At 35.4% G+C, this 16,084-nt stretch overlaps 1 long non-coding RNA gene across 2 annotated transcripts; it reads left to right on the top strand.

Moving 5' to 3' along the window:
• Window positions 1-6,298: 6,298 nt before the first annotated feature.
• On the top strand, window positions 6,299-9,594 carry LOC133823545 (uncharacterized). 2 transcript variants are annotated; one of them, XR_009888417.1, is made up of 4 exons: window positions 6,299-6,639; window positions 6,722-6,800; window positions 8,341-8,406; window positions 9,398-9,594. It is a non-coding gene; the product is annotated as an uncharacterized LOC133823545 (long non-coding RNA). The 2 variants fall into 2 exon arrangements; XR_009888418.1 differs by lacking the exon at window positions 8,341-8,406 and having other exon boundaries at window positions 6,301-6,639.
• The last annotated feature ends 6,490 nt before the right edge of the window (window positions 9,595-16,084 follow it).

Below are 16,084 nucleotides of genomic sequence, written 5' to 3'. Positions count from 1 at the left end.
TATGCCCAAAATTCCCAGCCCTTTGATCTAAACACTATACCCAACTCATAAACAATTTTTACTCTTATTAAATACTTAAATTCAACCAAAATTAGCTAGCAAACTAAGACTCATGGAATCTCTAGTTTTCAACATAGTTTCAGCAGAAAAATTCAGCTTGCTTAGTATGAAATTCATACCTCAATTGCAGCTTAGATCCTCCACAATGCTCTGGCTAATCCTAGCTTGGTTCTCCTCCAAATTCCCAGCTCATTTCCCAGCTTGGTCCCCTTTAATTATCCAAGCTCACCCAAGTTTTAGAGAGAGTGAGAGAGAAAACGTGTAGAAGGTGAGAGAGAGGGAAATTCTATGAGCTTCTGGTTCTTTTCCCTTAATCTTCTGAGTATATCCTAACCCAACCAATGTCTATTTTTCCCTTTAGACTTATTAATCCTCTAAGGGTTCTAAAGGGTAAAACAGTCATTTTCCCCCAATTTCGCTAATACCTCAAATGTTCCTACTATTAATCAAATAACACTGTCACATCTAATTAATTACCAAATACTTAATCATTACTCAATATATCCCAAAATATTCTCTAAATTCCATAAATACCCCAAGGCTCCCCCCGAGTCAGGTATTTAACCCCATTGTGACTATTTCGCTTATCTGCTCACTAGGGTCGTCTCGAATCCTATATAGCAAATATATCCACATAACAATGTGGTCTCAACCATTTATCACATTTAATCACATTTATGCCCTTAACGTGCCAAAATTACAAATATTCCCTTATAAGCTATAAATGGCCCACATGCATATCTAATACTCATAAACATGCATCTAATATATCCATATAATCATATTAATCTTGCATGCCACATAATCACGTATTTAACTATTTAAACATTCATATATGTTGATTATGCACTTCTGGCACGCTAATCAGGGCCCTAAGCCTTATTAGCAATTTTGGATCGTTACAACTATCCCATCCTACTGAGAATTTCATCCTCAAAATTTTACCTGAATAGCTCGGGATGTTGATCCCACATCGTTGACTCAAGCTCCTAGGTCACTTCCTCGACCCTGCTATTCCTCCACAATAACTAGAGGAATCATCTTGTTCCGTAGAACCTTATCAATCCTGTCCAGGATCTGATCCAGTCTCTCCTCATATGACACATCTGTCTGCAACTCCAAATCTTCATACCTCAACACATGAGTTGTATCTGAGATGTACTTCCAAAGAATAGAAATGTGGAATACGTCGTGAACTCTTGATAATGACAGTGGTAGTGCCAACCTGTAGGGCACTAGCCCGATCCTTTCTAGGATCTTAAAAGGTCCTATGAATCTAGGGCTCAACTTTTCCTTTTTCCCAAACCTCCTCACCCCTTGAAACGGTGAGACTCGCAGAAATACGTGGTCCCCTATCTAGAACTCCATGTCCCTATGCTTAGGATCAGCGTAGCTTTTTTGTGTGCTCTTCGAAGCGAACACTCAAGCCCGGATCTTCTCAATAGCTTCATTAGTCTTCTTAACCATCTTCAGCCCAAAATACTTCCTCTCACCCATCTCATCCCAATGAATGGGCGATCTACACCTCCTCCCATATAACATCTCGTATGGCGCTACTCCAATCGTTGATTGATAACTGTTGTTGTATGAGAACTCAATCAACAATAGGTATTTACTCCAAGACCCTCAAAGTCTATCACACACGCCCTGAGCATGTCTTCCAATACCTGAATCGTCCTCTCAAACTGTCCATCAGTCTGAGGATGAGAGGTCGTACTAAACTTCAGTTGAGTCCCCATCGCCTTCTGCAAACTACCCCAAAACTTGGAGGTGAATATGGGATCCCGATCTAATACAATAGACTTGGGAACCACATGGATACGTACAATCTCCCTCATGTACAGCTCTACGTACTGATCCACAGTATAGGTTGTCTTCACTGGCAGAAAGTGAGCTAACTTGGTGTATCTGTCTACTATCAGCCATACCGAGTCATGTAGTCCCACTTTTCTGGGTAAACCTCCCACAAAATCCATTGTAATGTCTTCCCATTTTCACTCGGGAATACCCAAAGGCTGTAGCAACCCCGCTGATGCTCAGCCTTCACCTGCTGACAGGTCAAACACACTTGGCCACGTACTCCACTACATCATTCTTCATCCCAAGCCACCAATATAAAGTATGTAGATCCTGATACATCTTTATGGTGCCTAGATGGAGTGAGTATGGTGTAGTATGGGATTCATCTAATATCACTCGTCTAATACCCACATCTGTCGGGACACAAATCCGACCCTTATACCGTAACAAACCACTCTATGAAATGGAATAGTCCTTAGCCACTCCAACTAAGACATTCCCTCTAACCTCCTGCAATGATAAATCAATCATCTAACCCTCTCTTTCCCTCTCCAGAAGGGTCGACTGTAAAGTGATATTGGCCAACCGACCCACAACTAGCTCTATCCTTGCTCTTGAGATCTCCCTTGCCAACTCTCTCGATATCTGTGCAGAGTTAAACAATTGTCCCGGGCCCCTCCGGATCAACGCATCTGCCACTACATTGGCTTTCCCTAGGTGGAAAAGGATATCACAATCATAGTCCTTTACCAACTCCAGCCAACGTCTCTGCCGCATATTCAAGTCCTTCTGGGTGAAGAAATACTTCAAACTCTTATGATAGGTATATATCTCGCACTTCTCCCCATATAAATAATGTCGCCAAACTTTCAGTGTGAATTCCACTGCTGCTAACTCTAGGTCATGGGTAGGGTACCGCTGCTCATACTCCATCAACTGTCGTGACGCATAAGCAATAACCTTCTCATTCTTCATCAACACACATCCCAATCCCAACCTCGATGCATCACAGTATACCACAAACTTCCCTCCCTCCAAAGGAAGACTCAATACCGGAGCAGTAATCAGTCGTCGCTTCAATTTCTGGAAGATATTCTCACACTTGTCTAACCAGGTGAACTTCAGATTTTTCCATGTCAATTCTGTCATCGTTGCAGCAATCTTCGACAACCATTCCACAAACCGCCTGTAATATCCCACTAATCCAAGGAAGCTCCTAACTTCTAAGGTGTTCCTTGGCCTCAGCCAATCTCTCACTGCCTCGATCTTAGCTGGATCCACCTTAATCCTATCTTCACCAACAATATGTCCAAGGAATGTCATTTCTGGTAGCCAAAACTCACACTTCTTAAACTTGGCATACAATCGATGCTCTCTCAATCTCTGCAAGACCTGTCGGAGATGCTGTTCATGCTCCGCCTCTGAACTAGAGTAAACTAAGATGTCGTCGATGAAGACAATCACAAACTGATCCAAGAAGTTTTTGAACACCCTATTCAACAAATCCATGAATGTTGTTGGGGCATTGGTCAAACCAAATGACATGACCAAGAACTCATAATGCCCATACCTTGTTCAGAAGGACGTCTTCGGTATATCCTCATCCTTGATCATCAGCAGGTGATAACCAGATCGAAGATCAATTTTTGAGAATACCATCTTTCCCTACAACTGATCAAACAGGTCATTGATCCTTGGTAAGGGGTATTTGTTCTTGATGGTCAACTTATTCAACTCCCTGTAGTCTATACACATCCTTAGTGTTCCATCCTTCTTCTTCACAAACAAAACCGGAGCCCCCCATGGCGAGAAGCTAGGCCTGATAAATCCCAAATCAAGAAACTTTTGCAGCTGTATCTTCAACTCTTTCAGTTCTGCCGGATCCATCCTAAATGGTGCCCTCGACACTAGCTCTATTCCCAGTGCTAACTCAATGACAAACTGAATCTCCCTGTGCGGCGGCAACCCTGGTAAATCCTCAGGAAACACATCCAAGAACTCACGTACTAATCTGGTCTCCCCCGGCCCTACTGGCAAAACTCTGGTGGTATCTACCACACTAACTAAAAAACCTATACAACCTCCTTGTAATAGGTCTCTAACTCTCAATGCTGATATTGTGGGTATGCGAGGTCCATGCACAACGCCCACAAAAATAAAGGGATCCTCGCCCTCAGGCTCAAAGGTCACCATCTTCTTCCTACAATCTATAGTAGCCCTATACCTAACCAGCAAATCCATCCCCAAGATTATATCAAAATCATCCATACCCAACTCGATCAAATCTACTGATAGTTCCCTACTATCCACCATCACTGACAATGCTCTAATCCATCTCCTAGAAACTACCAGTTCCCCTGTAGGCAGTATAGTCCCAAAATCCTACAGTATATTACTCACTAGGTCTACACAATCTATTAATTATCTTACTAGAAACAAACGAATGTGTAGCACCAGATTCAATCAATACAGTATAAGAAGAGCTAGCGCTAGAAAGCTGACCTATCACTACTGAGGGACTAGCCTCGGCCTTCGCATGTGTCAAGTTGAACACTTGAGCTGGAGTCAAGTTGTCCACCTTCCCTGGTTCCTCCTTCTTCACTATTGGGCAGTCTTTCTTGAGGTGTCCCACCACCCCGTACAGATAGCAAGCCTTTGCTCGACATTCATCCAGATGGCACTTCCTGCACCTCGTGCATTTTGGGTAACTCCTCCATGTCTCATCGCCTCCCTAGTGGCCACCCCGACCACTCCAATCAGGACCAGCAGTGGTCGAAGTGTTAGGGATCTTCCTCTTTAGATCACTGGGGCCTCCGCCCCTACCAAATCCTATGGATGGAGGCACTGCCCTGTGAACATCTCATCTCGTAGCGTTCTCCCTCCAGATCTTGTTTTCTTCCTCTTTAGCGATAAGAGCCTTCTCAAAAACTTGGGCATAGGTCGTCTTCCCAGGTACCGAAGTAATCCTCACAGCCCATGCTGTCATAGCATTGAGCCCTTGAACAAACCTGTTCTGTCTGGCCACATCTATAGGCACCAAGTCTGATGCAAACTTCGCCAGCCTATCAAACTTCAGGGCATACTCTGTAACTATCATTCTACCCTGTACCAACCCTATGAATTCATTTACCTTCACTGCCTTGATGGCAACATTGTAATACTTCTGGTTGAACAGATCTCTGAACCCATCCCAACTCAAAGTAGAAATATCCCTGGTGTGTGATACCACCTCCCACCAAATATGGGCATCCTCTGTAAGCATATAGGTGGCACAAGCCACCCTATTATTACCTTCCACCCTCATGAAATCCAGGATAGAAGTGGATCTGGTCCTCCCTCAAAGGTTGGAGGATGATATCTCCTGAACCGATCATACAGTGGCTCCCACTTGTTCCTAACCTTAGGTGTTTGTATAACTGGTGCCACAGCAGGTGGCACAATAGGTGCAGCACTCCCTGACGAATTCTTCTATCTCAGAAGACGAATCTACTCTTCCTAACTCTATATCCGAGCTTGCATGTCTGCAAGTATCTACTGCCAGTTCTCAAGGACTGGCGAAGCGTTCTAGCCCTGCTCATCTTCTCTAGCCCTAGAGTCATATAGATTACCTTGGACGCATAGCTATCCAAGTTTAACTGCAATCAACGACTCGTCGGTCAGGAAATGATGACAGGTTAACAATCCTTCCATAGTTCACCATAGAAACTCAACCAACCTCAAGCAATCAAGATGCAAACAATCATTCACATGCAACAACAATGCGAATAAGCACGCCTCATTATAATCATACAGCAGTCAAGGGCCAGGCCCTATCAGTATCTCATGCTCCCTATTAATCACACATATTAAAACATTTATATTTCATTCAAGAATTTAAACATGTAATCACATATATACTGTAACGTCCTACGTTTTCGGGTACCTTTAAACGACTCGGGTCGGTATTTTTCCCCCGGGTTAAGAATATTATTTTAAATAATATTATATTTTGTTTGTAAGTATTCCATGAGTTATTGCTAGCCAAAATATGAATTTTGTGATTTTAAAAGTCAAGATAAGACTTTCGGTCCTGGACCGACACAAAAACCCTGATCGGGTAAAAATCTCGGAAAATAAAACGAAAAATCATGGCAATTATATTTTGGGCATAAAATACATTCATAAAAGTTAAGGTTTGGTCAAAAATAATAAACCTAAAAGAAAATGGAAATTTTAGGGCATTTTGTGTTAAATGCCTAATTTTGCCGAAATGGGGAATTTTATTCCATGAATGGACCTTAGGTTAAATTTTATTATGTGATTAATTAAATTAAATGTGAGAGACATTTAATTTAATTAATTAATGTTAAGTTTGGTGATTAAAACTTAATAAAAGTGAAAAAAGGTGTCAAAAGTCAATTTGGACTTTTCTTCTTATAAACCTTTATTAACCTTTATAAAAAATATAAAAAAATAAAAAAAAATTAATGGTCACATATATGGAAAAGGGTGGCTGGCCATGTGCTATTTTAGAGTGGTGTGAACCCAATTTTATAAAATTCAAATCCCATTTAATTAAGAAGTCAAGTGGGCAAGTGGGTAGAAAAGCACTCAAGTGTTTTGTGATATTTTGAAGAGTTGTGTGAGCCATTCTAACCCCCAAATCCGACCACTCTCCCTCCCTCATTCACTCTCATCTGATTTTTGAAGACTCTCTCAAGTGTTCTCTCCATTTTGAACCCCAAGAACACCAAAGAAACTTGGAAGCTAAGTCTTGGTCTAGGAAGGGTTTTCCCTAAGGTAAAGTTTCATTAATCTAGACTTTTGTCAAGTTTTAATCATAGAGTTTCAAATAGCTAATTACCTATGTTGTTGGAGGAAGTTGGTTAGGGTTTTTGAAAGGTTTTGAAGGAGTCAAAGCTTATAGGAAGGTCCAAACCTTAAGCAAGAACACCAAAGAGGTAAAAAGTTTACTTTTGATGATTTTGTTGTAGGGTTTTTAGTTTTAAGCATTATTTTGTATATCTAATGCTTAGAGTTTCTTGTTGATGATGTAATAAGGTTATGGTAGTTGTTTAATAATTTTTATGATGCATGTGTATTGATTTTTGAAAATGGGAACCAAAACCCCCAAGGGTTTTGTAGGATACCCTAAAACAAAACATGTTTTGAGCTGTGACTTCCAAGGGGTCAAGCAGCCACTGTATATTGTTTTTGTAAAATTTAATTGTATGTTGTTGAGATTGAGTACATAAAATTGAGCTTTTGAAACACTAAAAAATGTTTAGAAATGAGTAAGTTATGCTATTTCAAAGATTAGGTAAAAAACTGTTTTTTCGTATTCTTATTTTCGGAACCAAGTTTGGACAGCCACTGTATAGGGCAAATGAACCCAGTTTTTTCTAAAATTTTGTGGACATATTTCTGGCATAATCTATTAGTCCACTGTAAAATTTGGTAAGAAAATATTAAACGGTTTGAAAGTTATTAACTGTCAAAGTTTGGAAAAAATAAGGACTTGAAAATAAGGTCATTTTTACCTCATTGTTGGAAAATGATTTCACCAATCAAAAATGCTCATTTTGACCTAATATTTTACAAAGACCTAAATGGCATAACAAAAATGGAATTGGAAAATTTTGGAAACAATTGGGTAAGTAAATTTCAAGTTATGAACTAACGAAGTATGTAGTTAAAAATGTGAAAATTAGGTTTTTCACACTTAGTGTAAAAATGAGATTTTGGAACATAAGGTAAAAAGTAAAATTTTGCTTATTTCAAGATATAAATTGGTAAGTCTTGAAATCATATTTTCACTAAAATTATCCCTTTGAGTTTAAATGAATTATTTTTATTAAAGAGTTTTTATTCTTTCTAAAAATAAGAGATTTAATTTATTAGTAGTTAATAAATTAAAAGAGGGTTTAAAACCCTATATTTTGAGAAAATAATTAAATAAATTATTTTCCTAGTAAGTAAAATTGATTTATTGCTTTTGGAAAATTAATTAGTCAAGATGAGAAATTTATAACGGTTTTCCTAATTAAGACAAATTAGGCAATTTTCTTAAAACGGTTTTTAGATATTAAAACCTTAAGAAAAATAAAAGGAAAATTTAAAGAGTTTATTTTCTTTAAAAATAATTAAGGAATTTATTTGTATTTTCTGGATATAATACCGGCTAAAATCTTACATATTTTAACCGACTAGTCGAAAGTGCGGGTTAATAGCGATACCTTGAAAGAATAAGATTTTTAGCGGATTGTGGGAAATACCATTGTGATACCCGAGCCTAGGTATCGAGACCTTAGGATAGGTCTCCCCGAGACTTAGGGCTTAGTCTCGAATATTTTGTATAACTTTCCTTAATAGGTTTAAAACCAAATAAGGATTATAAATCCTTACAAATGACTTTTATTAAAATGACCAAACTGCCCAAAATAATAATAATGAATTATTAGTGCCATAATTAATCCGAGTATACTGTATGGATAACTACAGTATTGGCTAAGCGTAACTGGACTGAACGTTGGAGGGTGAAAACCTGCTGAGCGCTAAGGACTCCAAGTAAGTCAACTTATATTGTATGGCTGCAACATGAAATGATTATTGTCTTGTATGTTAGTATAGGGATACATGCACATATGTAGGCTGTCATAGAAAGTTGCTTAGAGACGTTAGTCTAGTGAGTGCTGATTTAGAAAATATGAACGGTAGAAGTCCGTCATATCCTAGACGATTGATCCCCGTCACACTGCTTGATTTTATTTATGTCCGGTTCATTACCGCGACGAGTGGCCATGAGATGAGGATAAGCTGGTTAAACCTAGGGGCGCCAAGATAAATGGGACCTAGGGGCCATCATGCTTACTTAATCATTGGACGGTTAGAATCCGAGCAAGTGCTCTGATAAGTTATTCCCGGATAGCAGCCGTGAATATTGGCCATTCCGTGAGAGTGCCTAGAGATACTAGGGGTTGCCAAGATTGAGTGAGGTTGAACACCCTAGGGGCAGCTGCTCACCAGCACCACTGATTAACATAGAAGTCTCCGTAAAACCGTGTAAATTGGATTACACTCTTGAATAAGTAGCGATGCCCTAGGTAACACGATAGTTACCCTTGATGAGAATATTTATTGGCTAGATCTTAGTGTGGAAACTCGGTTCTCTTTTACAGATTAGCAATTATGTTGGAGGGCGCGTTACGCATGAATTGTTAGAAATTGTCGAGCATTGGTCTCGAATTATGTTGTGATATAATATATCTGCTTGCTCTGGGATTTTCTGAGTGCAGGGATATAATTGTTGATAAGATATAGTTGTGATATAATATATCTGCTTGTTCTGGGATTTTTCTGAGTGCAGGATTTTTATCTAGTTACGAATTAATTTATCATTGGTTATCAGGCATGACCATAAGTTTGCCAGGACGCTTTAGCGTTCTTGAAATTGATTGTGTAGGGTCCGGATGGGTCCGGATCCCTATTTCTCTATCTGCTTTGTTTGGAAGTTGATCTTACTAAGCGTTTTCGCTTACCTAGTTGTTTCATGTTGAAGGTAAGAACAAGGGCAAGGCAGAGCAGTGAGCGCTGGAGTCTTCCTTGCAAATGTACATGTAGACCGACCTTTTGGGAAGCCTTTTTATTTTTGGAAATGTTGTGTAATTTTCCTACACTAGGCTCACTCTAATCTTTATAAAACATGTTTGTAACTAAATGTTAAGTATGGCCATACGACTTTTTAAAAAGTTTTTTTTTCTATGGGTTTTTGAGACATTTTGTTAAATGAAAACATTTATATTTCCGCATTATTGAGTCTTGAAAATCCGGGTCGTTACATATACAATTACCGAACCCTGAGTCGAGCTTGTCTTTATCGGGGAGTGTACATGCCCAACCAGTCTTCAAGAGCCCTTAAACCTAGACCTCTCAATACCAAGTTGTAATGCCCTGGAGAACCAAGACTGTTACTCTGTGTGGTTGAAATAGTGCAAGACTTGCTAACCAAGTCATTTAAATAAAAGCGTGATCCTAAGCTCAACCATCAAATTAGGGTTAAAAGATTTTGAACATAAACGATTAATTTTCATTAAAATGGATGTTTAAGACATGGGATCCCAAAAACAAGGTACAAGTGATAATTACAATTCTCAACAGTTTTAATACAAACAACAGCCACTCTAATGGAAAAATACAAGTTTTAGGCCTTTGTCCCTGTACTTTCCTTCGATCGTGGCTGTCGAGCAACTGACTATGTACACTGCGCCCCTTGAGCTCTCCAACTCATGGTTGGTTCAGCTTCCCTTCGCCTTTACCTGCACCACGTAGCACCCATGAGCCAAGGCCCAGGAAGAAAACCAGAAACAGCAGACACATGTAACAATAAACATATCCAATCAAGCTTATCTCATTTAAACATAAAACAGAGTACAGATATTCAACTAATCAATGATAAACACATTATATCAAGTTCTCAAATAATTAGGGTTGGCACACTTAGGCCGAGCCCCCTTTTGATCTAGCTGGCCCCAACTCGCTTAGGACAGGCTGCGCTCAGTACACTTACCATCAGCCTCGACTCCCTTAGGTCGGTCATTCTTGAATATCACATCAATCTTAGAAGCGCATAGTACAAGAAATCAACAATTGGGGATCTCAGTCCCATTCACAACCATGCAGGGGTGTAGTTTTCTTACCTCGGATCCCGAGCGGAGGATACAGAATGGTCCTAAGCACAATCCTCAGTCTTGAGCCTTAGCGGTAAACCTAGTCAGAGTATTAATGGGTAAATAGCAATTCTAACTCCAAATAAATACTTAGAAAACAATAGCTAGTCTCCAGGACCTCTATTTCTACTAAACCGGGTAGTAGAGATCGTCCCGAGCGCTTAGGTTCGAATTCCCGAGCCTCCCCGAGCCTTAATCCCATTTTCCCTTTGTTCCTCAATTAGGGTCGCGACTTGCCCCAGAGGGCCGCGGCCTGCCCCTTAAACAAAGATGAACTCCCCCCGTGGCTGGGGGACACGGGCTGCGACCTGCGCTCACCAAGTCGCGGCACGCACCAGGCAAACAGAGGCTCCGAGCCTCAACACTCATGCGAGTCGTAGCGCTTGAAGAATAGGGCCGCGACCCGAGCCCCTAAACCAAGAAAATCCTCCATTTCCTTAATAATTCTCCTCGAGCCTAACCTCTTTTTACACCCCCACAACAACAACCAAACCAGAATTTATGCCCAGAATTCCCAGCCCTTTGATCTAAACACTATACCCAACTCATAATCAAATTTTACTCTTATTAAATACTTAAATTCAACCAAAATTAGCTTGAAACTAAGACTCATGCGATTTCTAGTTTTCAACATAGTTTCAGTAGAAAAATTCAGCTTGCTTAGTATGAAATTCATACCTCAATTACAACTTAGATCCTCCACAATACTCTGGCTAGTCCTAGCTTGGTTCTAATCCAAATTCCCAGCTCAGTTCCCATCTTGGTCCCCTTTAATTCTCCAAGCTCACCCAAGTTTTAGAGAGAGTGAGAGAGAAAACGTGTAGAGGGTGAGAGAGAGGGAAATTCTATGAGTTTCTGGTTCTTTTCCCTTAATCTTCTGAGTATATCCTAACCCAACCAATGTCTATTTTGCCCTTTAGACTTATTAATCCTCTAAGGGTTCTAAAGGGTAAAACAGTCATTTTCCCTCAGTTTCGCTAATACCTCAAATGTTCTTATCATTAGTCAAATTACCTTGTCACGTCTAATTAATTACCAAATACTTATTCATTACTCAATATATCCCAAAATATTCTCTAAATTTCAAAAATACCCCCATGCTCCCCCTTGAGCCGGGTATCTAACCCCATTTTGACTATTTCGCTTATCCGTTCACAAGGGCCGTCTCGAACCCTATATAGCAAATATATCTACATAATAATGTGGTCTCAACCATTTATCACATTTAATCACATTGATGTCCTTAACGGGCCAAAATTACAAATATGCCCTTATAAGCTACATTAATAACAATATAAAATATAATATATTAAAGATTGTAAAAGCTAATATAATATATTATCTATACTTGTAAAATTAATTAAAATATAATATAAAGATCATAAATATTATTAGGATACATTATATTTATATTTAGAATATGTGCATAGTATATATTAATTATTTTTATGAATTTAGATTAAGTACTTAATGTTTAGTGTATAAACTATAATTTAAAATGTATATTAATTATTTATAATATATATTATAGGACATATATTTATATTTATTAGGTGCAAGAAACATGCAATGCACGTTTAATTAGATTTATTTAGAAAATTTTCTAATTATTTTTATTAAGTTTTATGATTATCATATAAACTTTAAATAAATAAACAATATTATATATGAAAGAATGGAATAAACATATTAAAACAAAAATTAAACTAAAATATTGTTTATGTTTTTTTTTTTAAAATAATACGATAACCTTTTAGATCACAAACTACCATATTTAAGGTACAAAACATTCATGATATTATTCAAATCACACATCAATGATTAGATAAGAAACTTATTTATTCTTGATAGATGATGAATGTTATTCTAATTTCTTATTTAGTTACACAATCATACTATTTTTACACAATTGACATTTATATATAATGTATTTATTATGTATTATATATTCTTGTAATAATAATATTTTATAATATGTGAATAAATATTAATATATTTATTAAATATCTAGTTTTGTATTAAATATTATTATAATAATTATATTTTATAATATTTAAATTTATATTAATATAATTACTAAATATTTATTCTAGCAAAATTTTATAAAAATTATGATTATATATTATTATATTTATTACATTTCAATTTATATTATTATAATTATTAAATATATAGCATTGTATTATATATTATTATAATAATAATAGTTTATAACATTTTAATTTATATTAATATAATTGATAAATATCTAGTTATAATAATGATATTTTATAATATTTAAATTTATATTAATATACTTAATAAATATATATTTTTTAATTTGTTTTAAAAGTATATTTCGTTAAATATTTAAAATATTTTGTTAAAGTTAACAAAACAAACAGTTAAAATCAAGAATTTCTATTATCTACGCACTTTTATAAATAAAAGATAAGATGTACTAATATATGTATATCTCTTTTAATTTATCTTATAAAAATTTATCTTTTATATTTTAAAAAATATATTCATATAATTTTATATATATACATACAAATAAGTATAAATCTATATACATATATAATTTAGTAGGATAATAGGGATTACACCTATACCCGTACTCTACCTTGTACATGCATCACATACATGTTTTTGTACCCTCACTTTACCCTAAACCCTAATTTATCGGGTATTACCCTACCCATCAGGATAGAATACCGATAGGTAAATGAGTATCCGGGTAAAATTATCATTCCTAGTTTTCATACTTAATTTTTAGACCTAGGGTTTTATTTATTATTATTTGGTCATTGTTTACTGATTTTACTTATTTAATTTTGTTATGATTTAGTAACTAATTATTGATTTTGAGATAAATCAAAACTATCATCCCCAAGAAATGGCACCCCACCAAATTCAGACTCCATGGTTGAGTGACATATAAATGATTGTTTTTTTATCCCCAAGAAACGACACCCTCGCCAAGAGTGAACACCCAACCAGTTGTGGAGAGATTTGTAACTCCCCACATTTCGGGCACCTATAAATATCTAAGGACGGGGTGGTGAGGTGTGTTAGTTTTTATAGATCAAATCAGAGATTATACGCAGCGGAACAACAATCAAAATTGTTAATTTAATCCCACAAGATTTCTAGATCTACTTCTTCACATACATATATATATATATTGAATCAAAGACATGAATAGAAAATTACCTCAGGTCCTTCCTTGATGTTATCTCTTTGTATGGCAAAAATCATTGAGATCTCACACCAAGATCTTCCAAAATGTTCTCAGCACACAAAGAACGAGTGTGGGCTCGCTATACAAACTAATAGGCAAAATCTATTTATCAGATGTTCTCAACACATGAGATCTTATAAAGTTTGGACCTAAGTTTGTGAAGAACAGTGACATATGCTTGTAGCACTGTTATCTTTTTCTCAGAGAGATTTCACAATATTTTTTCTATCCCTGAAAAGTATATTTCTGAAAAACTAATATCCTCTTTTTAATATATCCAATATATTAAAAATAAAATATTAGTTATTTTAAACAATTTGAATATAAATAATCAGTTATCAGATTATGTTTAAATAATAATATTTTAATCATATTACAATATCTCATTATTTATTTAATATTTAAATAACTAAAATTGTGGAACTAAAAAACTACCAATTAGCTTCTTATGCATGTAACACAATGACTGTGCACTGTGTTACATGTGTACCTCATGCCAAGAAAGGCATGTGATTTTTCCAAAAATTTTCTTATTATTTAAATACCAAAAATCCCAAAAAAAATTAATTCAAAATTAATTATATTTTTGTTAAATCAAATAATTAATTAATTACATATAATTATACAATAATTATGTTTGAAGCATAGAAAAATATTTTACTTATCTAATAAGTCATTTTGACCATTTTTGTATTTACCTTTGTTAGTTTTGTTTGAGCCATTTCGGGGACCATGGACCTATAACATTAAGGTCCAATAAATTGAAACTAAATAATTAAACTCTTTAATTATAATAGTTAATTTATTAATTATGATATTTCTCTACTATAAATTCATAATTGCACTCTTTATGTTATAGATATACTTTTACAGAAATCTTATCTTAAGTTGTCCATTGATAATACCGTTTTTCAATAGTTCAACCCTCTAATTAGTTCATAAATTAGAATGGATGAATTATCATTTTACCTTTCTAATTTACTTCTTATTCCTTAAGTACCATTAATTCACTAGTGAATAATTAATATATAATCCAATTATAGATTTGAGCTCAAAATCATTCAGTTCCAGAATTAACCCTTAAGGGAACTAATATACGATCCGTTAGCAAATATTAGATTCCGTATTGTTGATACATGTTCCCAGCCATCCATGATATTAAATCTCCAAAACAAAAGTCATTAGTCTCATTCTATGAAGAGACATTAACGAATGAATCAAAAGATTTAATAAACATGAACAGGAGTTCATGAACACTCAGGATTTAGGTTGATCTATAAATGATCATTAGTTATGATATGAATTACAAATCTTTATTGTTAAATGGTTTTTGGATAAAGACTTTTATTCATATCGGTCCATGTCATATATAATCATATTATATATAACACATTTACCGAGATGTCTTACCACATCAATAATCTAAATCTAGATTATTTGTATCAACATGATACTCAGCAAACCGTACTTACAACCCCAATTAAAGAATTCATTAACTTTAATTTGTTGTTGTTGACTATTTTTATTCATTCATGTGATCTTAATTCTCTCATACTAATACAAATCACATCCTCAATAATGAATATGGAATTTTTCTAATATTTACAAAATTATTCAAACAATAATTTAATAATCCAAATATAACAATAATAATAAACTATTGTATTTATTTATTCACAGAAATAACAAATGTCTTTTACATGCTTTTAGGATATACTCCTAACAAGATGTATATGAATATTATTATGAATTATAATATATGCTTGAGAAGTAATAATTCATGTTGCAAGTGTTAGCCAAAGTGTAATGTGTGCAGTTTGGAGATAAACCGAGCATTTCGGTCCTGGACCGAAATAGAAACCCTAATCGAGTAAATTCTCAGATAATTTATTATTTGAGAAGCATACTTAGGAAAAATAATATTGGGCATTAAATTACTGAATTAATTTATATTAAGGTCAAAAAAAGTTATTTTTGTGTGAAAAATCTATAAAATGCATTTTTTTGAAAATACACTTTTTTTTAGCCAAAAATGAGATTTTGGCTAATTAAATTATTTGAGTCACAAATACAAGAGTGTGACCACTTAAGTTAAATGGCAAAGCCTATTTAATTTAATTACCCTACATTAAAATCTCAATTAGAGAATTAAGGGAAAAAACTACAACATGGTAACTTTTTGGAGGAAAATGTCATTAGCCTAAGATTAATTAAGCTTAAGCTAAATTAATTAAGAGCTAATCAAAGGTTGATTAGAATAAAAATCTTCTGGCCCAAAACTCTCTGTCCCTTCTCT

Source organism: Humulus lupulus, chromosome 1 (assembly GCF_963169125.1).
Source record: "Humulus lupulus chromosome 1, drHumLupu1.1, whole genome shotgun sequence".
Lineage (NCBI taxonomy): Eukaryota > Viridiplantae > Streptophyta > Magnoliopsida > Rosales > Cannabaceae > Humulus > Humulus lupulus.
This window is presented reverse-complemented; position numbering and strand designations above follow the sequence as displayed.